This window comes from Macaca thibetana, chromosome 1 (assembly GCF_024542745.1).
Source record: "Macaca thibetana thibetana isolate TM-01 chromosome 1, ASM2454274v1, whole genome shotgun sequence".
NCBI lineage: Eukaryota > Metazoa > Chordata > Mammalia > Primates > Cercopithecidae > Macaca > Macaca thibetana.
The window spans coordinates 204,515,515-204,539,427 of record NC_065578.1 but is presented as its reverse complement, the minus strand read 5'-3'; the positions used below and the strand labels follow the sequence as shown (position 1 = coordinate 204,539,427).

Genomic DNA, 23,913 nt, shown 5'->3' with positions numbered 1-23,913 from the left:
TGCACCCATCAACCCGTCATCTACATTAGGTATTTCTCCTAATGCTATCTCTCCCCTAGCCCTGCACCCCACAACAGGCCCCGGTGTGTGATGTTCCCCTCCCTGTGTCCATGTGTTCTCATTGTTCAACTCCTATGTTGATTCTTCCAATCCATGAGCAAGGAATGTTTTCCCATTTGTTTGTGTCATCCGTAATTTTTTTCAGCAGCGTTTTTGTAGTTCTTCTTGTAGAGATCTTTTACCTTTTTGGTTAGATGTATTCTTAGGTATTTGTGTGTGTGTGTGTGTGTGTGTGTGTGTGTCTGTGTGTGTGTCTATTGTAAATGAGATTGTGTTTTTGATTTGGCTCTCAGCTTGAATGTTACTAGTGTGTAGAAATGCTACTACATTTTGTACATTGATTTTGTATCCTGGAACTTTACTGAAGTTATTTTATCAATTCCAGGAGGCTTTTGGCAGAGTCTTTAAGGGTTCTCTGACTATACAATCATATTATCAGTAAAGAGAGATATTTTGACTTCTTTTTCTATTTGGATGTCTTTTATTTATTTCTCTGAACTGGCTGCTCTGGCTAGGACTTCCAGTACTATGTTGAATAGGAGTGATAAGAGTGGGCATCCATGTCTTGTTCCAGTTTCAAGGGGAATGCTTCCAGCGATTTGTTTGTCATAGATTAGTCTTATTATTTTGAGGTGTATTCCTTCTATCCTTCATTTCTTGAGGGTCTTTACTATGAAGGGATGTTGAATTTTATGGAAAGGTTTTTTTTTATGTCTATTCATATGATCATATAGTTTTTGTTTTAAATTCTGTTTATGTGATGAATCACATATATTGACTTGTGTATGTTGAACCAACCTTGCATTCTAGGAATGAAGCAGACTTGATCATAGTGAATTAACTCTGATGTGCTGCCTGATTTGGTTTACTAGTAGTTTGCTAAAGATTTTTGCATCTATATTCATCAGTGATATTGGTCTTCACTTTCTTTTTTGTTGTATTTGTGCCAGGTTTTGGCATCAGGGTGATGCTAGCTTCATAGAATGCATTAGGGAGGAGTCCCTCCTCCTCAGTTTTTTGGAATACTTTCAGTAGAATTGGTACTAGATCTTCTTCTTAGTCTGGTAGAATTCTGTTGTGAACCCCTCTGGTCCAGGACTTTTTTTGATTATAGGCTTTTTATTACATATTCAGTTTCAGAAATCAATATTGGTCTGTTTAGCATTTCAATTTCTTCCTGATTCAATCTTGGAAGAGTGTGTGTTTCCAGGAGTTTAGCCATTTCATCTAGATGTTCTCGTCTGTATGCATAGAGGTATTCATAATAGTCTCTGAAGATCTTTTGTATTCTTTTAAGATCAATTGTAATGTCATCTTTGTCATTTTTGATTGTGCTTATTTGGATCATCTCTCTTTTTCTTTGTTATTCTAGTTAGTGGTCTATCAATCTTGTTTATCCTTTCAAATCAACTTTTGATTTCATTGAATCTTTGTATGGATTTTGGGGTCTCAATTTTGTTCAGTTGTGCTCTGATTTCAGTTATTTCCTTCCTTCTGCTAGCTTTCGGGTTAGATTGTTCTTGTTTTTCTAGTTCCTTTAGGTGTGATGTTACGTCATTAAATTGAGATATTTCTAACTTTTAGAGGTAGGCATTTAGCACTATGAACTTTTCTGTTAACACTGCTTTTGCTGCATCCCAGAGATTTTGGTGTATTGTGTGTGTGTGTGTATGTATGTATGTATGTATGTACATATGTATGTATGTATAAGACAGAGTCTCGCTCTGTTGGCCAGGCTGGAGTACAGTGGCACAATCTTGGCTCACTGCAACATCTACCTCCCAGGTTCAAGTGATTCTCCTGCCAAGTAGCTGGGATTACAGGTGTGTGCCACCACACTCAGCTATTTTTTATATTTTTGGTAGAGACAGGGTTTCACCATGTTGGCCAGGCTGGTCTCGAACTCCTGACCTCAGGTGATCTGCTTGCCTTGGCCTCCCAAAGTGCTGGGATTCCAGGTGTGAGCCACCATGCCCAGCCTGTTTTTATTAATTTAAAAGGATTTTTTTTTTCATTTTTGCCTTAATTTCATTGTTTACCCAAAAGTCATTCAGGAACAAGTTGTTTAATTTCCATGTAAGTACGTGGTTTTAAGAGTTCTTCTTGGTATTGATTTCTGTTTTTATCCCACTGTGGTCCAAGAGTATGGATGATATTACTTCCTTTTTTTAAAATTTATTGAGAGTTGCTTTATGGCTGAGCATGTGATGTGGTTGATCTTGCAGTATGTTCCATTTACAGATGAGAGGAATGTATATTCTGTAGTTGATGGGTGGAGTATTCTATAGATTTCTGTTAGGTCCCATTGGTTAAGTGTCAAATTTAAGTCCAGAATTTCTTTTCTTTTCTTTTTTTTTTTTTTTTTTTTTTTTTTTTTTTTGAGACAGAGTCTCACTCTGTTGCCCAGGCTGGAGTGCAGTGGCCGGATCTCAGCTCACTGCAAACTCCGCCTCCCGGGTTCACGCCATTCTCCTGCCTCAGCCTCCCGAGTAGCTGGGACTACAGGCGTCCGCCATCACGCCCGGCTAGTTTTTTTGTATTTTTTAGTAGAGACGGGGTTTCACCGTGTTAGCCAGGATGGTCTCTCCTGACCTCGTGATCCGCCCGTCTCAGCCTCCCAAAGTGCTGGGATTATAGGCTTGAGCCACTGTGCCCGGCCCCAGAATTTCTTTGTTAGTTTTCTGCCTCAATGATCCGTCTAATGCTGCCAATGGGGTGTTCAAGTCCTCCACCGTAATTGTGTGGCTGTCTTAGTCTTTTCGTAGCTCTATAAGTACTTGTTTTATGAATCTGGGTGCTCCAATGTTGGGTGCATATATATTTAGGATAGTTAAGTCTTGTTAAATTGAACACTTTATCATTATGTAATACCCTTCCTTGTCCTGTTTTACCGTTGTTGGTTTAAAGTCTGTTTTATCCAATATAAGAATAGCGACCCCTGCTCCTTTTTTGATGAAAGGTTTTCAGTTTTTGCTGGAATTCAAGGGAAAATCTTTTAGAGCTAACCTAGTTGAATGTGAGTTTTAGTTTCTATCACAAGTTCTGTGCCATTTTTAGCTTCTTTAGCAAACTTAACCAATCGTTGAGTTTAAAGGGTACAAGTTAATGAGCTTTTAGAATTTTGCAGTGCTTTTTCTGTCTGTCAGCTCCTCACACAAGCAGTGCTTCTTAATCTAGCACAATAAATGTTCTGGTCCCATCTTAGATCAATTATATCTTGAGGCATAACTAGCCACCACAAAACTTCATGGTTTAGAATAGCAATGCTGTGCTATTTCCCACTGTTGCATGGGTTGGCCTGTGGTTCTGCTGCTGCTGTCACCTGGACCACTTGAACAGTTTCATTCAGCAGGTAGATGAGCCAGGCTGGGAGGTCTAGAGGCTGGCTGCCAAACTAGGAGCCTTGGATCTCCTCCATGGGACCACTCAGTCTCCCAGGGGCCAGACTAGGCATCTTCACAGCCAGGTGGTGTTTGGGTTTGGAAAGGGGAAATCTGAACACTTCAAGGACTCTTACAGCCCAGCTTCCCAGACAGGCACCATGTCATTTCTGCCACATTCTGGTGGGTAAAGCCATTCCCAAGGACAACTCAGATTCTGGGGGTAGAAAAAGTGACTCTGCCACATTTGCACAGTGGTATGATTACAGGGAGGCATGATTTGTCAATATTACAACATACCAGACTCCTTGAACTTCATCAGATGAAATACAGAAGGAGGCTCAGAACTGACAGATGTAGCCATCCCCAAGACAGAGGCAGAGATTACGTGAGACAAGACTGCCCAGGAGGATCTCTGCTATTGCTCATTGATATCCCTTGTTCCTGCCAGCCACAGTAGGAATATAACCTGGCGATAAGGGTCACTTTGGCTCCATAACAACGTCTTGAGAAAAAAAATGACAGCTCGCCTGCCCCAATACCACTCACTCTTAAACAATACATTTTTTTTTAAACCCAGTTCAATTGTAGTTGGACACAGGGACTTTAAAAGAGCACATCGCTTGACAAAACCTAAATCGTGCTTTTATTGTGGGAAGAATACAGTTAACCTAAAATGGCTGTTCTGTTTTATGTCTCTTTGCAACATATAGTACAGTATTCCTAGGGAAGGTCTGTTTTCTTTTACCTCCTTGGACATTTTAGAGTTTTCTTTTCACCATTTTCCTTTTCAGTTTCTTGTTTTCCAAAATAACTGGCTTTATTTTGGTCAAATTTAATCTACTTCGCCCCAACCTGAGGCAGTCAAAATATAGATGGGCTTGTTCTCCCTCCTGAAGTCTACTGAAGCCATTAGTGGAAACATGAAATGTTCACAGGATAGACTCTGATTCTTTTCAGAAAATGAGAAATACACTCCAGAGGGGAGGCAAGCTCCCCAAGGCTGTAGACCAAGAAAGTATCCTGTCTTCCCCTCCCTGAAAGGGATGCATTTGTATCAATAAGAGTTCTTGGTCATGAGCTACAAAACTCAAGTCTAGCTAACTTAAGTAGAAGGATTTGTTGGAAGATGTTGCAAAGGGCACAGACTTCTGAAAAGGCTAGCAAAGCAGGCTTTGCAGCTATTGGACAAGAGCCAAGTCTAAAATCACACTACAGCTGTGAAGGAGTCACATCTTGGCAGGTGAATCCAGACACTGGCATCATGTCATTGATACCATGAGCCTGGATACTGGACACTGCTACTGCCACCGCAGCTGCCCCCAGAAACTGGATGAACACCACCCTTCCAGAATGCATTCCACATAACCTTGCTTCTTTGTGTCTCCAGCTCATTAGTCAATGTCTGATGTGGGTTTAACAGATTCACAAAGCCAAGATTTCACGTGTGTGCTCTAGATGGAAGGGAGCCCGGGAGAGAAAGTGTCTGACTCTCCAGTTTCTCTGATGGGAGGTGGTGACTGCCTATCCCTGAGAGTCACAAAATGGGTAGATTAATTGAAGTAATGCTAGTTGCTGTAACTATTAGGCCCCAAATTTCAGTGGCTGATGCAACAGACGTCTGTTATACATTCATATAGAGTCCAATCAGTGAGTGGAGGTAGTCGGGGAAGGGGATGGTTTCATTCTGCACTACCAAGGATTCAGGCAAATAGAAGCTCCGCCTATTCCCTAGCACATTGCTTTCAAGTCCACCTTGGACTTCAGTACCAAGCTGGCAGTAAGTGGGAGATTGCATGGAAGATTGTTATGAGCTTGGCCTAAACCTGGGATACATCATTTCCTTGTACATTCTACTGTCCACAATTGACTTGACTACAAAAGAGGCTAGGAAATGTTATCTAGCTGAGTACCCAGGAAAAAAAGTAAAAGGCTTTGGTGAACAATTAGCTAGTTCTGGTGCAGTACATAATTGCCCAAACCTAGAATAGGGGCGTAGATCTCAGATAGCCCAAAAGAATGATCAAGGTTCATGGCACATCCTATTTCTGTTGTCTGGTACCATAATGAATGATTGATACAAATTCTATATCAAGAATACAAATAGGATGGGCACAGTGGCTCATGCCTGTAATCCCAGCACTTTGGGAGGCTGAGGCGGGTAGATCACCTGAGGTCAGGAGTCCGAGACCAGCCTGGCTAACATGGTGAAACCCCATCTCTACTAAAAATACAAAAATTAGCTGGGCATGGTGGCACACGCCTGTAATCCCAGCTCCTCGGGAGGCTGAGGCAGGAGAATCACTTGAACCCAAGAAGTGGAGGTTGCAGCAAGCTGAGATCGCGCCATTGCACTCCAGCCTGGGCAACAAGAGCGAAACTCCATCTCAAAAAAAAAGAGAGAAAGAAAGAAAGATACAAATGAGGAAGCCCCATTTTTCTATTCTATTCTTTTGGCTTATATATTCCAGAATAGAAATAAATTATTTTCTTGTTAATGTAAGAAAACAGGATTGTGGTGCCCCTACTGCTCTTGAGTTCAGGAGTATTACTTGCATCTACCTAAACAGGGAGCCTGTCAGGAAAACATTCTAGAGTGGACAGATTAATCATTGGCTTTAAATCTAAGTCAAATTAATTGATAATGAATGTTAGAAGGCCAAAGGGGGGCACCAAGTTCAAGGGTTTTCAAAAGAAATGGAATCTGTTGAATCGTAAATCCCATTTAACCATCCTTTGTTTAGGTGGATACAGAAAGATGGGAAAGTGAGAGTCCGTTTCTGCTCTTCTTTAGTCAGTCAAGTGACCTAGGCTGATGGGTTAGCTTATTTCTATGAGAACAGGAGAAAAATGAATGAGGAATCACCATGCTGCCAACAGCAGGAGCCAGGCAACTTGAAAATACTGTGTGAAGAGGTGAAGGATCAAGAATACGAACAGAAAGCAGAAGGCATTGGAGGGAGTTTTCTTGTGAGATGCATGTGAACTCTGGGCTAAGGAGAGAATGCAGAGAGTGTGATGGTGACAAGTACCCTCCGAAGGGGTAGTCTCATCCCTTCCTCCCACCTAACTAATGGGAAAAGCAAACCCAGAGAAATGAATAGGCTTTCCCAAGGCTTACAGCAAGTTAGAGGTAGAGCTAGTCAAACCCACATGGCTGTCTCTTAACCAGGACTTCCCCTTCCACCTCACCATTTCACCTTCTTCTCTCATTCCTGCTTTCGGGTATTTGTTTGGAATTTGTATCATAGTGTTTATTTAGTTCATCAAACACGAAAAACTGGTGTATAATTCATTTTGTCACTTGCATAGACCCTTGAAAACTCCATATCTTTTTTTAGTTAGGAAAAATCCCCACTTTCTATCAGGATATACAGAGCATCGCAAGTGACTTGGCCTATCAGAACCTTGATTTCTTCCTTAGAGCCTCAATGTGATTTCTAAGTCTCTTCCCAGCTTTGACAGTTCATCAGTTCACAAGATAAAAAATAATTCCACCACAGGACATATTTAGGGGAAAGTTGAACTTCTCCCTGTTGCAGTGTGAAGATAATTCCCTCCAAGGGGGGAGATTGGATATAATTGTTATATCTCCCAGTTTGGGAGATATACCATGGCTGGAGGCCATGGCTGGTGTCACAGAAGTTGAGCAACTATTGGATCCCTGCTAGAACAAGAAAGGCCAGTGTGCCTTAGCATTAGTCTATCGGCTGGTGGCAGGACTGGGCTTCGGAAGGACCACTGCAGAGAAGAAACAGAATGGAGGAATTTCAGGCAAAAGAAAGAGGAGGGCTTGCTACAATGGCAGGTGAGGGAATCCAAAGGTCTGGGATGAGACTGGGAGGTTGAAACCCATGGTTATTCATCCACAGAAGTGGGAGAAAAGAGAGAACATACAGCACAGAGGCAGGTAGGGGCGGGTGTTACAGAGATGGAATAGGAATGGAAGAATCAAGGGAATAGGGAAATATACGAGTTGAATATTCTTTATTTGAAATACTTGGGACCAGAAGTGTTTTGGATTTTGGATTTTTTTTATTTGGAATATTTGCCTATACATAATGAAATATCTTGGGGATGGGACCCAAGTCTAAACACATACGTATTTATGTTTCTTATAAACCCTATATACATAGCATGAAGACAATCTTATGCAAGATTTTTAATAATTCTGTGCAGGAAACAAAACTTGTGTACAATGAAGCATCAGACAGCAAAGGTGTCACCATCTCAGCCACCCATTGGGCAATCTGTGGTTGTTTGGAATCACCATCATTCCTGACTCTGATTTTATGTGCTACTGATAAGCATTTATTTTCTTATAATTGTTCACACATAAGGAGTTAACAGTAAAAAAAAAAGTGACACACCATTAATACCGTGAATAAATGCTGTGTTCAGGGTACCTGTGCAGCTCAGTGACATCACCAGAATACCTGGATCCGCTGCTAGGCAAGAGCAGCAGCACACAGCTGCAGGTTCCTGGTCTCCACCCAGGGTGCTGGGGTTTGATTAAAAGGTTAATGTACACTGCATTTTATTTATTTAGGTTGGAAGAAACATGAGAAGCAGTTGAGAGACCAAGAAGTGGGTCCTCTAGGGATGAGGAGGCCTTCTGCTGTGTGACTTTTATAAATGGCCAAGAGGGTCTTTTTCTCCTTGGGGACACTGAAGAAACTGTAGGCTGTGCACCCGCATTTTGACTGTTCCCATCACAAGAGGTCAGGTGTGGAATTTTTCACTTGTGGCATCACGTCAGTGCTCAAAAGGTTTTGGATTTTGGAGCATTTAAGTTTTTGGATTTTTGAATTTGGAATGCTCAACCTGTAGTACAAATGCTGGGCAGCATGAAACACTCACTTGAGGTTAGTGATCATTATTTTAAAGAGAGATCTGTAAAGATTAATAACTGTGTGGTTTTCTCTAAGCCACATTCAATATTGTGGATGTAGGCGTGGAAGGGCAGAGTTAGAGCTAACCAGGACTGGGTTGAACCAAGTGAGTGTCATGAAGCTGAGAATGTATTTAATATGTAAGGTTGTGACAATGATTATAATACTTGGCCATGGAGTGTAAGCTGAGGATGAAGGGAAGTGAGGGTGTGAAAGAGGTAAGAAACAGGACCAATGAATCGTGGATCTGGGAAGGCTGCAAAGATTGTTGAAGTTGAAAGATTAGAGGAAATGAGCTGGAAAAATGAGGTGGTTACTGGAAAATGTTTCAAACTGATATCTTTAGAGGGAAAGCAATTTTTTTATAATCAAACTCTAGTGTTATCACCCTGGGAATGACTGGCTGACGTTGAGGGGAAGATGAGATCTTTGCAGGGGTAGAGATTGGACTGGGCACCAGGATGTTGGAAAGAGCATCTCTATGGCTATTTACATCCCCAGGAGTAATGGCAGGAGGCATGGTGGAGAGAGTGACTGAACCGGAGACACAATCTTTATGGAAGGAGTGGGAATGACCAGAGAGGCCATAGGAGATGGCAATGAGTTGGAGCATGGGATTAGGATGACAGAATGGCCTGAGAGCATCAATGAGAAACACAAGGATGTCTTCCAGTGCTGACCAAGTGGTGAGAGGCATGTGTGAAAGGATTTTGAGATTTGGATGGGTGGAACAGTTAAGTTGGGATCAGAAAATGTGATCTATAGAGAGGCAAGGAAATTAGACTGCAGGGAATCCTGGGCTTCCCATAGCAAATGACGTGAACTGCATGCAGTAAAGCAGCCTTGTCTCATGGGAGGATGAAGACGATCCTGTAGTCTAAGGCTGGGTCATCTGCATGGAAGGCTTTGAGGTGACTGAAATGAAGTTGATCTAGGCATGGAGGTATGCGTGCACAATCCTCATTAGTGTAAGGCTGCTACATGTTTCTCATGGTGAGATCTGTTTTCCAGAAATCGTCTTACAGGAGGTAGGTCTTAGGAAATAGAAAAGAGTCATCTAATAAGATGAGTTTTTGGAAAGCAGGAGAAAACAATGATACCATAAATGCATGGTGTTATATGGGCATTTGCCTTTTTAATTATTTGTGTAACTTTATTTCCTCAACTTACTCATTTCTCAGTATTTCCTTGTGATGAGTGATACAGCATTTGTATATATTTTCTACATTTCCATCAATCAAATATATACAGTTTTTGCTCATCTAATAGTTCAAACAAAAAATAATAGAGATTACTTTGTTCTTTTATTTAAAATAAAGTTGTAATGAAAGTTATATTTGTGTTTGAGTGTTTGTGTTGACCATGAATCTCTGAGGTCAGGGCCTTGTCCTTAGTGTCAGGTATGTGACCACATGGTTGGCAATCAATAAATGTTTTCTTGATAACAACATTATAAATAATAATTTGAAAACCAAAGCCAGTTTGTTTTCAATAGACTTACAAAGTTTATGCATTGAGGTTTTTCTATTCCTGCGGACTATGAAAAATTAACTAAGTCAGACTCCATTGACTGTGAGCCCTTCAAAGGCCGGGGCTTCATGGCTTTTTCACGTAACTCTCCCCAGTGCATTGACTGGCTCATGGTAGGATGCCCAGTAAATATTGGTTGGATGAGAAGGTAGACAGTTGCAAGTTTCTTGAACACCAAGTACATACCAGGTACCATATTAGGTTCTTTACTTGTATTATCAAAATATTCCTTATAACAGCTCTATAAAGTAAGTAGGTGCTATTACCCAACTGTCGACATGAGAAATCTGAGCGAATGAATTTAAGTAAGGTGCCCACGGCCACACAGTCACCAGTGGTAGAGGAGCATGAACACCTAGATGTGACTGACCCCAAAGTCCACGGCCTGTACAGTAGACTCCGGTGCTTGAGAGGGAAGGAACAGAGGGAGGAAGGTGGGTTAAATAAGGAGAGAATATGAAAGAAAAAAATGGTTGACCATTTTAGAAAGTATTTTTGGTTGTTGAAATTAAACAAATAAAAGTTGGTTTTACCAGAATTCATTCTTAAAGGCTATTGTGGTAGCACCTTTGTAGGTCACTTCCAGCAGCTCAGCTGTTTGAATTATTGGCTGTCTTAGCAATTTTGCTTTCAATGTTCATTCTGCAAGACTTAATTAAAGTCATGAAACCTAGATGGCTCTTGTAGAATGAACATTGAAAGCAAAAGGCACAATTATCAGGATGTAGCTACACATTACCACCACGTCTGGAAAATATCAAAAAATAGGATTTATGTTTCTGTCTGTGTGAAATGTTATCAGCCATCTCATAGTTTGGCTAACACCCCATAATCACTGGCCTGTGGGGACATTTAAAAATATCTGTGTAACTGAATCTTATCTAAAGCAAATCCAACCCAAACCTTTATCTTAGCTGGCTAATCCATACAGAGAGATAGCGTTCCCACTAATCTTGGAGTTATCTAGAATTTTCTCTGCTCTATGACAACATTCAGGTCATTAGCAAATGCTTAGTTCTTAGGTCTGTATAAATTGAGTAATCTGTCAAATCCCTTGGTTCCAAACTTGCCCATACAATAATGAGTTATCCATTCAGAATCCCTGACCACGTATTTTTCTTCATTGCAAATTGTGTGACCTGTTAATAGGAGAGACAAAGTCCTATTTGTCTAGATAGCGAAACAGGGAAGAAAGAGGGCTTCTTGCTGAACGTGAACAGGGTCTGCATGTCTTAACATTCAGCACTCAAAAATAAATTCACGGGAGAAAAAGAAAATAATACAACTTTGAATTAAATATTCTTTAATTAGAATATTTATTCTAAGGACTCTTCTGAGTAGAGTTGGGTGCATTAGTTTTCACATCTTTAAACGGGGCAGGAGTAGTGGGAAATCATATCACTCACAGAGATAACTATCATCTATTTCAAAGTTTCTTATTCTTATGCTTCTAAACTGCCCAGTGTGAGTTACAATGTGTACTTAGTGATTTGGTTAATTTCGTTTTCTCCCATGAGCTGGTTGAAAATAAATAAATTCAGGAAACCTTGGCTTGTAATTTGTCAAGCCTCATTAGACAGTGTGTGATAAAAGAAGAATACTGATTTTAAATTCAAAAGAGCAGACCCTTCCACAAGACGAGTCTCTTTTGAGAATCAGCGCCCTGGAAATTATGTCTGCATAGCCAGGTTGATGTGTACATCAGATAAGATACTCTGAAGCATTCCTTTTTAAATTGATAAATGTCACATAAATACATAGTGTTGTGAAATAGAAATTCTGTGAAAAACCAGTGCTGTTTCATTTAAAGGTTTAAATTTAAACATTTAAAATCTAGCTTGCCAGACAGGTCACAGAACAAATTTTATTCGTATGGGCAGATCTTAAAGAATATGAAGTTCCTTGGGATGTAAAATTGTTACAATGTAAAATCTGTGCTAGGCTCACAAAATCAAACAAGTTATAAATTATTCAAACCTACTTTTGTCTTTTTTCTCTATTGCATACTGGGCCAATACACTTCTAGGTTCCCAGTATCACATTTAAAAGACACTGAAAGCCAGGCACGGTGGTGCATGTCTGTAATCCAAGGAGGATTATATGAGGCCAGGTGTTTGAGACCAGCCTGGGCAACATAGTGAGACCCCATCTGTAAAATAAAAAAGAAAAGAAAAAAGAAAAGAAAAGAAAAAGAAAATTAATTAGGTAGGTGTGGTTGTGCCTGCCTGAGGTCCCAGCTACTCCAGAGGCTGAGGTGGGAGAATGACTTTAACCCAGGAGTTTGAGGATACAGTGAGCTATGATTGCACCTGTGCACTCCAACCTGGGTGACAGAGGCTGACCCTGTCTGTACAAAATATAAAATAAAATTTAAAAGACACACAGGTCCAGTGTTGCTGAAGGACTAGAAACTGGAACTAGGGGAGAAGTTGCCACTAAGGTAGTAAAGAACTGAACTCATTCAGTGGCTCAACAAGCTGATCCTATTCGTTGTTTTGGTTCTTGTCTGTGGCCTTAGTCATGTAACTATACTATTAGCACTCTGTTTCCCTGTCTTTAAGATTGGATTAATCTAAACAGAATTGATTGCCAAGTGAATGTGTAACACTTAGGGAATAGGAAGTGTCCAGGACAGCTTCTTAGTGATGGTAATGATGGCAGTAGTCATGGCTCATACAGTGTCTCCCAAAGAGACAGACTCAGTCTTTCTGTGTCTGGCCCTGGTGGTTTCAGGGAAGCTGAAACCTCCAAAAAGTGAGTCTTTGCTATGGCAGGGAAGCCCTATTCGTCAGAATCAGAATTAAACAGCAGTTGAGAGGATTGTCCCTTGATTTACTTTGTTGAGTAAATAAAATCATTTTTACCTCTCCCTAGGGGCTGATTTATTAGAAATTCTAGTATTTAAAACTGGAATAAGAAATTTTAAGTTTGCAACTATAATCCAATGGATAGAAAAATAAATATTTTAAGACCTAGAAAATCTCTACATGAATTTTGTTTCTATTGCGCGACCTTAAAGGAGGCTCCTTGAAATATAAAATTCTTTTTTTTTTTTTTCATTTGAGACGGAGTCTTGCTCTGTTGCCCAAGCTGGAGTGCAGTGGTGCGATCTCAACTCTCTGCAACCTCTGCCTCCTGGGTTCCAGTGATTCTCCTGCCTCAGCCTCCCAAGTAGCTGGGAATACAGGTGTACACCACCACGCCTAGGTAATTTTTGTATTTTTAGTAGAGACGGAGTTTCACCATGTTGGCCAGGCTGGTCTTGAAATCCTGACCTCAAGTGATCCACCCACCTTAGCCTTCCAAAGTGCTGAGATTACAGGCATGAGCCACCATGCCCAGCCTGAAATATAAAATTCTTACAATTCTTTCTTTCCACAAATTAAATATAGTGAGGTCTAACAAATACAGAGATGTCCTCTAAGAGCAGGTGGATGGGAATAGATGACCTGAATGTTCCTTCAAGCTTATGTTCTAGGATTCTGTCCCTGGAAAATGAGTGTGGGTAGAAGAGGAGCTGAGAAAGTTCCTCCCTGCCATGACATGGAAACTGCAGGAGAAGTTTATGGGGCAGGGAGGGAGGGCGGTGGGAATCCCACTGTGACCTTCTTAAAAATGACAATCATTCAAAAATGTTTTAAAGTCTTTTTTTGACATTATTTCATTTGGTCACAAAGCAGCCCTTGATGTAACCAGCTGACAAGAGGCAATATAAATTTAGAATTCCAGCTTTAAGAAAAATGTTACGGGGGCCCTCGTCCTGTTAATATCTCTACCACTGTACATGCAGGAGGATATTAGAAGGGGCTATCAAGGAACCTCGCTGGGACTGAGCCCTGTCTCACACATCTTGTGTTCCCAGCCTGTAATGTGCACTCAGGGCTGTGGAAGTGAACTGCTCAGAGCTCAGCAATGGCCATATCTGATGGTCTCCTCCTTTTTGTAGCCCCGATCAATTCAGGAATAACCTTATGTGACCACAAAAGGAAATACATTTTCTAATAATCCAACATAAGTATCCCAACGTTTGTGCCTATAAGTCCCATCTGTAGTTTGAAAAGCACGGGCTAAGCTCTACCTATGTCTAAGAATGTCCACTTTGTGAGTTAGGGTCTGATTGTGCTCTATGGGTGGTTTGAGCTTTGTCCCTTGTCTAACATCCTCTGTGGTCACCTCACTGCTAGGTATATGCAGAACACCAGCCCAGTGCCTGGCATGCTGCAATGGCTAATGAAGGCAATGATCCTTTTAAAACTCAGCTAAAATAAATATTCAGCATATTTTTAAACATTTACAATGTTTTAAATGTAATCATATTGATGAAATTTTGGATTTTTTTATGAATCCAGTTAGATTCCTTTTTGTAGAATCCAATTTGATTTTTGGGAACAAAAACTCGTATTTGTTTCTCAAAGTACTCATATCAGTTAAGAAGGGAAATTGAAGGACCAAGAAGCCCAATCTTGAAAATGTGTTGTGCATTTCGGCTTTAATCGCAATGTTCTCACTGGAAGGTTGTAAATCATCCCAACCTTTTCTTTCAAAGCAGCTTTTCTGGTGCAGGGGACCATGTTTAATGTCCCTTCGAAGTCCCATTATCTACATGTTTCCTCTTATCTCTTGGTAAACAGCCTGCACCTTAGTTCTGGTCCCTATCACTTTATTCCTGAAATGAGACTGTGGGTGGCTGGTTTCCCCATCACTGGTCTGTTCCTCTTAATCCCAGAAGCTTCAGGGGAATTTTCTTAAGTACAGCTTTCCTCATGTTTCCTTGGGACTTGAAAATCTCTTTTACCTGCCTGTTACTTACAGAATTAGGTTCAAATGTCTCCAGTTTGATCTAACTCTAACTTTCCTTCCACTCTCCCACTCTTTATGGATCCTGTCCTCTGGCTCAGGCCTCCCAGCCAGGAAGGTACCTCTCATGAGGCCTTTTGGGACGTAAGAGAAGGGAATATTTTGGTTTGATTTTTGGTTGCTGGACCTTCTGTTCAGGCAACCATTCTTCGGTTCCCAACTTTCCCAAGAGAATGCCAACCTTGCCTCCATCTTGGCAGGTGTGTCTGCCAGCCACACAAGTTAGCAACAATCCTGTGCCTCTCAGAGAGAATATGTTAAAATTCACTGCAACTCGATACATAAGAATTGTCAAAACTAGATGGAGAGAAATTGTCTTAGTTCAGGCTGCTGCATCAACTATACCATAGACTGGGCGGCTTAGACAACAAACATTTATTTCTCACAGTTCTGGAGGCTGGGAAGTCCAAGATCGGGTGCCAGCAGATCTAGTGACTGGTGAGGGCCCATTTCCTGGTTTGCAGACAGCCATCTTTCTGCAATGTCCTCACATAGCAGAGAGAGAGCAAGCTCTCTCATGTCTATTCTCCTGAGGGCACTACTCTTATTCATGAGGGCCCCACCCTCATAACCCAATCACTTCCCAAAGGCCCCAACTTCTCGTTTGTTTGTTTGTTTGTTTTTGGGACGGATCCTCGCTCTGTTGCCAGGCTGGAGGGCAGTGGCACGATCTCGGCTCATTGCAACCTCCGCTTCCCAGGTTCAAGCGATTCTCCTGCCTCAAGCCTCCCAAGAAGCTGATACTACAGGTGCCTGCCACCACACCTGGCTAATTTTTGTATTTTTAGTGAAGATGGAGTTCACCATGTTGGCCAGGATGGTCTTAATCTCTTGACCTCATAATCCACCTGCATCAGCCTCCCAAAGTGCTGGGATTACAGATGTGAGCCACTGCACCCAGCCGGCCCCACCTTTTAATACTATCACCTTGGAGGATAGGGTTTCAATACATTAATTTGGGTGAGACACAAACATTCAGTCCATTGCAGAAATTATGCATCTCAAGGATTTCCTGAAAGGTTTCCAGTTCTCCCAATCCTCAAGAGTTTCTAGAATCTACTCTTGGATGATGCCAGGCCTCTGGAGAGCCCCATATGTAAGGCTGACTTGTTTTGACTACCTATAGAAATGCTTTTGCTTTATTGCACTTTGACCATATTCTAGCATCCTGCACTGTGAAATATTAAAACAGCCTGGCAAACCTCGTGCTTGCACTTATTGTGCAATGTTATTAAGGATGTTGTTCACCATATTGCACAATGTCCTCTTTATGAGGATCCTGGGGATATCATCTCTCTGGTGTCTGCCAGAAATAGCTATGATCCTTCCAAGGAATTAGTTTGTTTTTGCCTTAAAGACACAAGAAACCATTTGTGTTTTCTTTCTACATAGGCTTCTGGAAAGCCCGGAGTGAAATCTGTGGATCACTATTAGTAAATGTACTGGGTATCCTAGAATGCAATTAGGACCCTTGACATTGTTTCTGTATTTGTATTTGTCTTACCTCTGATTTGCACTTAAATTTCTTCACTTGCTTTCATACTATGTATACCTTTTAGATTAAGTTTATTCCTTCTTGAAATTAGGTGGGAATAAATAAGTCTGCCTGGGCTTGGCATTGGTAGGTGTGACAAAGGTGTGACAATGCAAACACAGCCACAATTAAAGGTGCCAAGAGTCAGTTTCGATGGAAATACCAGACAGAGACAGCCTTGCCAGCTTGACATTCATCTCTGCCAGGACTGCAAAAGGTCACATTGTGTGGGCAGGTTGACCTTCAGCATTTCCTCTGGAGGGAATATGCTTCAAACCTTCTGAGTCTTCCTGAGAATATGGACCTTCATTTACATTTGGACAACACAATTAGTGCATTTTCCAAAATTACTGGGTTTTATTATTTTCATATTCTTTTTTTAATATGATCTTGAGTGTGACTCTTTCACTCCTAAGAGCAGATTATCCAAGACTCACCTGAACCAAGCTTTTCAACTGTTGGCAGCTATGATGTATCTGTCAAGTCTAAGCCATCCTTCATGGCAAACTGTTTCCTCAACTGCCCTTTCACCAATGTAGAGACACCCACATGTTCCTCATAGTCTACTGTGCTATTTCACTCAGATGGTTAGAAATTCGAATTCTCGGCCGGGCACGGTGGCTCACGCCTGTAATCCCAGCACTTTGGGAGGCCGAGACGGGCGGCACACGAGGTCAGGAGATCGAGACCATCCTGGCTAACACGGTGAAACCCCGTCTCTACTAAAAAAAATACAAAAAAACTAGCTGGGCGCGGTGGCGGCGCCTGTAGTCCCAGCTACTCGGGAGGCTGAGGCAGGAGAATGGCTTAAACCTGGGAAGCAGAGGTTGCTGTGAGCCGAGATCTCACCATTGCACTCCAGCCTGGGTGACAGAGCGAGACTCCGTCTCAAAAAAAAAAAAAAAAAAAGAAATTCGATTTCTCCATCTTCTCACATACACACAGACACACACATGTGCATGTATACACAGACCACAGACCCACACACATACTCATGTAACCAGCCCTCCCAGTTTAATGGAAAGGGGGAAAAAAAAAGCCCTGGCTTTCAGCTCAATGTGATAAATGGTAGAACCGGATAGAAGAATAAGGAAGGGGAAAATTGGAATGCACATTTTTGAGGTCTGCTGTTAAACCAGTTTTGCTAATTTCTTCAAGTGAAAATCCTCCTTTATGCTTTTTCCTTGTGTAATATATTTCTGAAAACTGTCGGCTGGGCGTGGTGGCTCACGCCTGTAATCCCAGCACTTTGGGAGGCCAAGGTGGGCGGATCACCTGAGATTGGGGGTTCAAGACCAGCCTGACCAGTGCGGAGGTTTAGTAGAAACCCCCGTCTCTACCAAAAATACAAAATTAGCCAGGCGTGGCGGCGCATGCCTGTAATCCCAGCTACTTGGGAGGCTGAGGCAGAATTGCTTGAACCCGGGAGGTGGAGGTTGCAGTGAGCCAAGATTGCGCCATTGCATTCCAGCCTGGGCAACAAGAGTGAAACTCCATCTCAAAAAAAAAAGAAAAAGAAAAGACAGAAAGAAAACGGTCTTATTTCCTCCACTGGAAGATAATTTCTTCCTAAATTGTTATTAATGTATAGCAAGCCAGTGTTAGTGTGTCACTGTGGCAGATTGAGACCCCACCCCGCCGGAGCCTAGGGTCTGCAGTCCAAGAGTCCCAGTGTGCAGAGCGGTCAGGTTATGGTGGTCATTACTCTCTGGATGCCCCACTGTTTATAGTCCAGTATGCATTTCCATACATCTTCACCAGAGGGAAGAAACGCTTTGTATCGTAGAATGAGTTAAGAGACCCTTGAAATGTTTAAAAAAAAAAAAAAAAAGAATGCTTTCAGCCAAGAGCCAAAGCGAGGAGGTCTGGCAGAAAGACAAATGGAGTCCAAAGATTTGGGATCAGGCTTTAACTGTCTCCCTTTTTATGTATGCAGCCTGCTTGGCTTTTCCCCTTCCTGACCTGGACTCCTATTTCATAGACTGCTATCCTAATAGCTCTGAATGTGCATTATGATTTGAAGGTTGTAGTTTTCCATCTCTGGCATATTATAGTCATCTTACTCCTGGGTTCTATATAGAGGCTTGGTCTAAACATAGCCTTTCTTTATCTGCCACCATATGTAAGGTAATACAATATACTGCTGTGGAGTTCCTCAACTGGTGCCTGTTCAGACAGAGATCTGGAGAAGAACTGTTTTATTTGTCCATTCAATCACTGCATCAACAACTTTGTTAGCACCTACTAATTACCAGACACTGTGAATAATGATATGAGATCCCAGAAAAAGTGAATAATGAATAGGGGTGGGAGTGGGTGAAGCGAAATGTTTTGTGTTTCAATTAAGTCTCCAAAGACATGTAGAAAGATTCAAAGACATTCTTTTGGCCATGACTGAATAACCAGTACTGAAATATTCTTACTATCATAAACAATTATAAAACTGAAAAATTACATTAACCAATACTTTGTGATAAGAAAAAACACATATTATAACCCTTAGAGAAGCTGCAAAAAATAAAAGAGGTATGGCTAAAAAACTGACTGAGAATAAAAAATAAAATGCCCAAATTTGCTCAATTAAAAAATAATGACCGGGCCGGGTGTGGTGGCTCACACCTGTAATCCCAGCACTTTGGGAGGCCCAGGCGGGTGGATCATGAGGTCAGGAGTTCAAGACCAGCCTGGCCAATAGGGTGAAACCCCATCTCTACTAAAAATATGAAAAATTAGCTAGGTCTGGTGGTGGGCGCCTGTAATCCCAGCTACTCGGGAGGCTGAGGCAGGAGAATGGCTTGAACCTGGGAAGCAGAGGTTGCTGTGAGCCAAGATCTCACCATTGCACTCCAGCCTGGGTGACAGAGCGAGACTCCATCTCAAAAAAAAAAAAAAAAAAAAAAAAAAAGACTGGAAAGAATACAAATTTTAAAAGTTGGAAAAATAAAAACAAATAGGAAAATAGTAGACTTTCACAACAAAAGAGAGGCGTTTTATAAATTTTTCTAGCAGCTATGACATAGGACATATTGTTTTAATGCAAAGCAGATGAAGAACTACCCTACTAGTCTAAACCACGCCCATTAACCTTTAATCATTCGGATCCCTTAATCCTCTAATCATTGGATCATTAACATTCAAATATCCTGGAAGACTGGCTTATCTGTATTTTAAGAGGAAGCCGGTCCTATATTTTACATCAGTTCTTTGACCATTCGTTGGAGCTCTGGTTTTCAGCCTCTTTCCGGGCTACCTTGTAGCAATTTGAGGGTCAGTCATCAGTTTCTGCTTGGTTTCAAAGATCCAGGAGAAGCTTAGTGTTGTTCAAGACGCAGATGGACCCATCACAGCAGTTTAATCCATCCTCCATCCCGGAGCCACAAATGCTGACCAAAGAAAATTCTCGGGACGATTCAGGGGCCTCTGAAATCTGCTCCGAGATGTTGATAAAGAACCTTAGTAACTTGACTATCAACACTAGTAATGAATCCCCTTCCCCTCTACCAGAAGATTCACTCCATTGAGCAAGAGCAGCAATCCTCAGGGAAACCAGAGATGACTTGCTTTACAGGAGGGGAGGATTAAGAACATTGCTCTCTGTGCAGAGAGAAAGGATGGCAAGATTCAGATACATGTTACTCGGCAGAGTTTGTACGCATGAAAGAATACTGACAAACACTGGGCTTAAGGGAGTTAGGAAGGAATCAAGACCATTCAAATGTCCCTGCAGTTTCTGCGTGTCCAATGGATGGGATCCTTCTGAGAATGCTAGAATAGGGAATTATGACACCAAGCCACTTCAGCCATAAAACTTATTCTTGCACCTTTTTCTTCTTGCTGGTAATTTTATATAGCAGGTTGTGAAAGGTACGCTATGCTAGTATAGACTATACACCAATAATATTAATGAGTTCTAGGATGTGTTTTTCTTCTTGTATCTTTTTCTTCCTACTATGATACTAGTAATTTGTAAGGGATCTGTGTAATTTGAATGTATGTGAATAACTTTAGCTCTACTGTTTGATTTGACCCAGAGATGATATAAGTATTCCCATGTGTCTTAGAAGCCCAAAGTCAGTGAGATGAAACCCAACATCGAGAAACTGAAGCAAAGTTACTTGTGGATAAAGAAAGCATTAGGTAGTTTGGCTATAGCATAATAACTAGATTTTCTGGCTTTCAAAAATTTGGATTGCAATCACAGCAAACTTATTTTTACAGTTTTCAGTACAAAAAGGTGTTTATATAGAAATAATAAAGTTGACATTTGAGTACTTTTAAAAAAAAAAAGAAAATAGTAGACTTTCACTCAGTCATATAAATAACCACATTACGTGTAAATGGATTAATTGCTATAATTAAAAATTGGAGATCATCAAACTAGATAAAAAAGCAAGTCCTAACTACATGCTGTTTACAAGAGATGTTTTAACTATAAAGATCTGGAGAGTCTTAGGAACCCTCACACCTATTTTGCTTTGTGCTATTTAAAAATAAAAAGATAGAAAATTATATTCCTTACAAACACTAACTATAGGAAACCTGGATTAGCTTTATTAATATCAGACTTCAAGATGAGGTGTATCACCACATTAAAGAAAGATATTTCATAATAATTGAAGAGTTAATTCATCAAGAAGACATAACAGTCCTAAATGTTCATATACCTAGTAATAGAACTACAAGAAGCAAAAACTGACTGAATTAAAAGTAAAAACAGAAAAATCTACAACTATCGTTGAACACATCAACACTATACCTTCAGTAAATGATAGAAAATGCACACAAAAATATTAGCATCTAGAATATTTGAATGATACTGTCAATCATTTGAAACTAATTGACATTTATGGAACACTTCACGTAGCAACAGCAGAATACAGATATTTTCAAGAGCACTTGAAACATTCACCTAAATAGGCCATGTGCTAAGCCATCAAATAACACTCAATAAATTTCAAGAGATGGAAATAATAAGTGTTCATTCTCCAGTAACACTGGAATTAAAATTGAAACTTACAAAAATTTGCATCATAAAAATTCCCCAATATTTGGAAAATAAGCAACACGCTTCTAAACTCGTGAGTCAAAAAAGAAATAACTAAGTCAATCATGAAATACCTGAATTGAATGAAAACAAGACACAGCATATTAAAAAACACGTGGGATGTAACTGAAGCAATGTATTGAGAGAAATGTACAGCTGTAAACGTTTATATTAGCAAAGAAGAAAGGTTTAAAATCGAGATGTGAGCCAGGGTTTGGCAAACTAGGATTCATGAGCTTACAATGGCTTTTACATTTTTTAAAGGAAGAAGGGAAGGGGAAGAGAAAGAGAAGCAGGAGGAGGAAGAGAGGCAGCTGCAACGGAGACCATATGTGGCCCACAAAGCTTAAAATATTTACTCTCTGGCCCTTTACAGAAAAAAGTTAGTGACCCCTGACATAAGTTTTCACCTCATACTAGAAAAAACTGATGATGGTAAATCCAAAGCAAGTAAAAGGAAGAAAATTTTAAAGATAAGGGTTGGATGTCTATGGTTTCTCTAGAAAATAGAGAAACAATAGAGGAAAATTAATGAAACTAAATGATGCTTCTTTGGAAAAATCAAGAATGCCAACTTTCACCACTTCTACTCAGCAGCATACAGGAGATCATAGCCTGTGCAATAAGGTGCCAAGAAAGATAATAAAGTCAAAAAGATTTTTTAAACTTCTAGAAATTGTTGCCTACATTCACCGTCTCTGCTTCTTCCCCTCCCGTTATTTCTTGAATTCACTCTCATGAGACTACCCCTCCCCCACCATTCCCCTACAACCTGTCTTGCAAAGATCACCATACACCTCCATACTGCCAAATCTAACAGTTAATTCTTCATGTAATTTGACCTGTAAGCATCATTTGATGGAACTGATGTTCCCTCTTCCTTTAAACTCTTTTTTCACTTGTCTTTTGGGACTTCCTGGTTTTCTTTCTAACTCACTTGCCATTTCTGTTCTATCACTTTATTGGGATCTCTTCACCTGTCCAACTTTTAAATGTTGGAATGCTTAGAGTTTACTTCTCAGACCTCTTCTCCATGCTCTCTGTACACTTTCTTGCTAGCATATAGGTGATTTGAAATAGCCCCTACTGCTAATAATTCTCCTAGATTTTATAAATCTCTAGCCAGGACTTGTCCCCTGAGCTCCAGATTCCTTAATTCAGCTGCCTCCCTGACATCTCCATTTTTATATATTAGGCACTTAAAACTTAACATATGTAAACGTAAATCCCTGATCTTCCCTTCACTCCTACCCAAAGGCTGGTCCTCCTGCAATCTTCCTCTCCTCTGTAAATAGTAATTTCATTCTTCATCCTGCTCAGGACAGAAACCTGAGCATCATTCTTTTCTCATCTTTTCAATATCCCATGTCTAAATTGGTTAACAAATCTCATCAGACTGCTTTCAGATATATCCAGAATCTTATCATTTCTCACCACTTCCTCCAACCACCCAGGACCAAGTCATCATTCTCTCCCTTCTGGGTTAACTAACAGCTTCACAACTGATGCCCTGGCTCCCACTCTTGTTCCCTCGACAGTCCTTTCTCTGGGCAGCAAGCCAGAGCGGTCCTCCTAAGACATAAGTCAGACTACATTTCTTTTAAGCTAAAGCCATCCAACTGTTCCTCTAACTCATTCTAAGTAGGATCTGCCCCTAGCTATCTCTCTGCTTCATTTACTGCTTTCCCACTTGTGCCCTCTACTATAGACTTTCTTGCTGCTCTGGAACATATAATAAGTATGTTCCCACCCCAAGGCCTTGGATATGATCTTCTGTCTGCCTGTAAAACCCTTCTCTCAGTTATCTGCGCTGAGTTCCCCCCGACCTCCTTCAGCTCTCTACTCAGACATCCCAGGGAGGCCTTCTCTGACCCCCTATTTAAAATAGTTATTCCCACCCTGTCATTCCAGTCCTTTTTTTGCTTTATTATTTTTTTGCCTGTCTTCTTTAGCTTAAACTGATAAGCTATACAAGGACAGGGATTTTATATATTTTTTTCATTACTATATTCACAGTGCATTGGGTACACTCAATATTTGGTGAATAAATTATTCACTAGCTCATCAATTTATTTATTTGTTTGTGTGTTTACTGAATTTCTACCTGCCAGGCATTGCCCTTAGGGAGCTCACAATCTAGTAAAAATAATAGGAACAACTACCATTTTTGTGTGGTGACTAATCACTTTGCATATGCCATTTGATTTCATCTTTACAATAGCCTATTTTACAGATGAGGAAACAAGCTTGCACCAGTTAAATAAATGGACTAAAGTCAAGTAGCTAGTATGTACTACCGTTTTCAAAACCTGTTTGTCAACTACTGCCTCCCACTGAAATGATGTTCTTCTGTGTTGACATTTAGCTCATAGCTCCATAAACATTTTTAAATGGTTTAAATATATTTTCTACAAAGACTCAGAATGAATGTGCGTGAATAAGAGAGTTCATGATTATGAGAATTATGACTTCTTTGGGGGACTTATTTGAGAATAAACAAATTTCCTGATTCCTCGACTCCCTTCAGCCTCTTCCCTTCTGATGAAGCCATGGGGAAATCCATTGAAGCGAACATTCTAGCATGCGTTCTCATCAAACTTCCTTCATGTTTGTGCT

The 23,913-nt window shown here is 40.6% G+C and overlaps 1 protein-coding gene and 1 pseudogene across 2 annotated transcripts in view; both read left to right on the top strand.

Moving 5' to 3' along the window:
• PCNX2 (pecanex 2) overlaps positions 1–23,913 on the top strand; it is a 309,611-nt gene that overhangs the window by 241,135 nt on the left and 44,563 nt on the right. The window lies entirely within an intron of this gene.
• LOC126942576 (developmental pluripotency-associated protein 3-like) lies at positions 17,076–23,912 on the top strand (annotated as a pseudogene).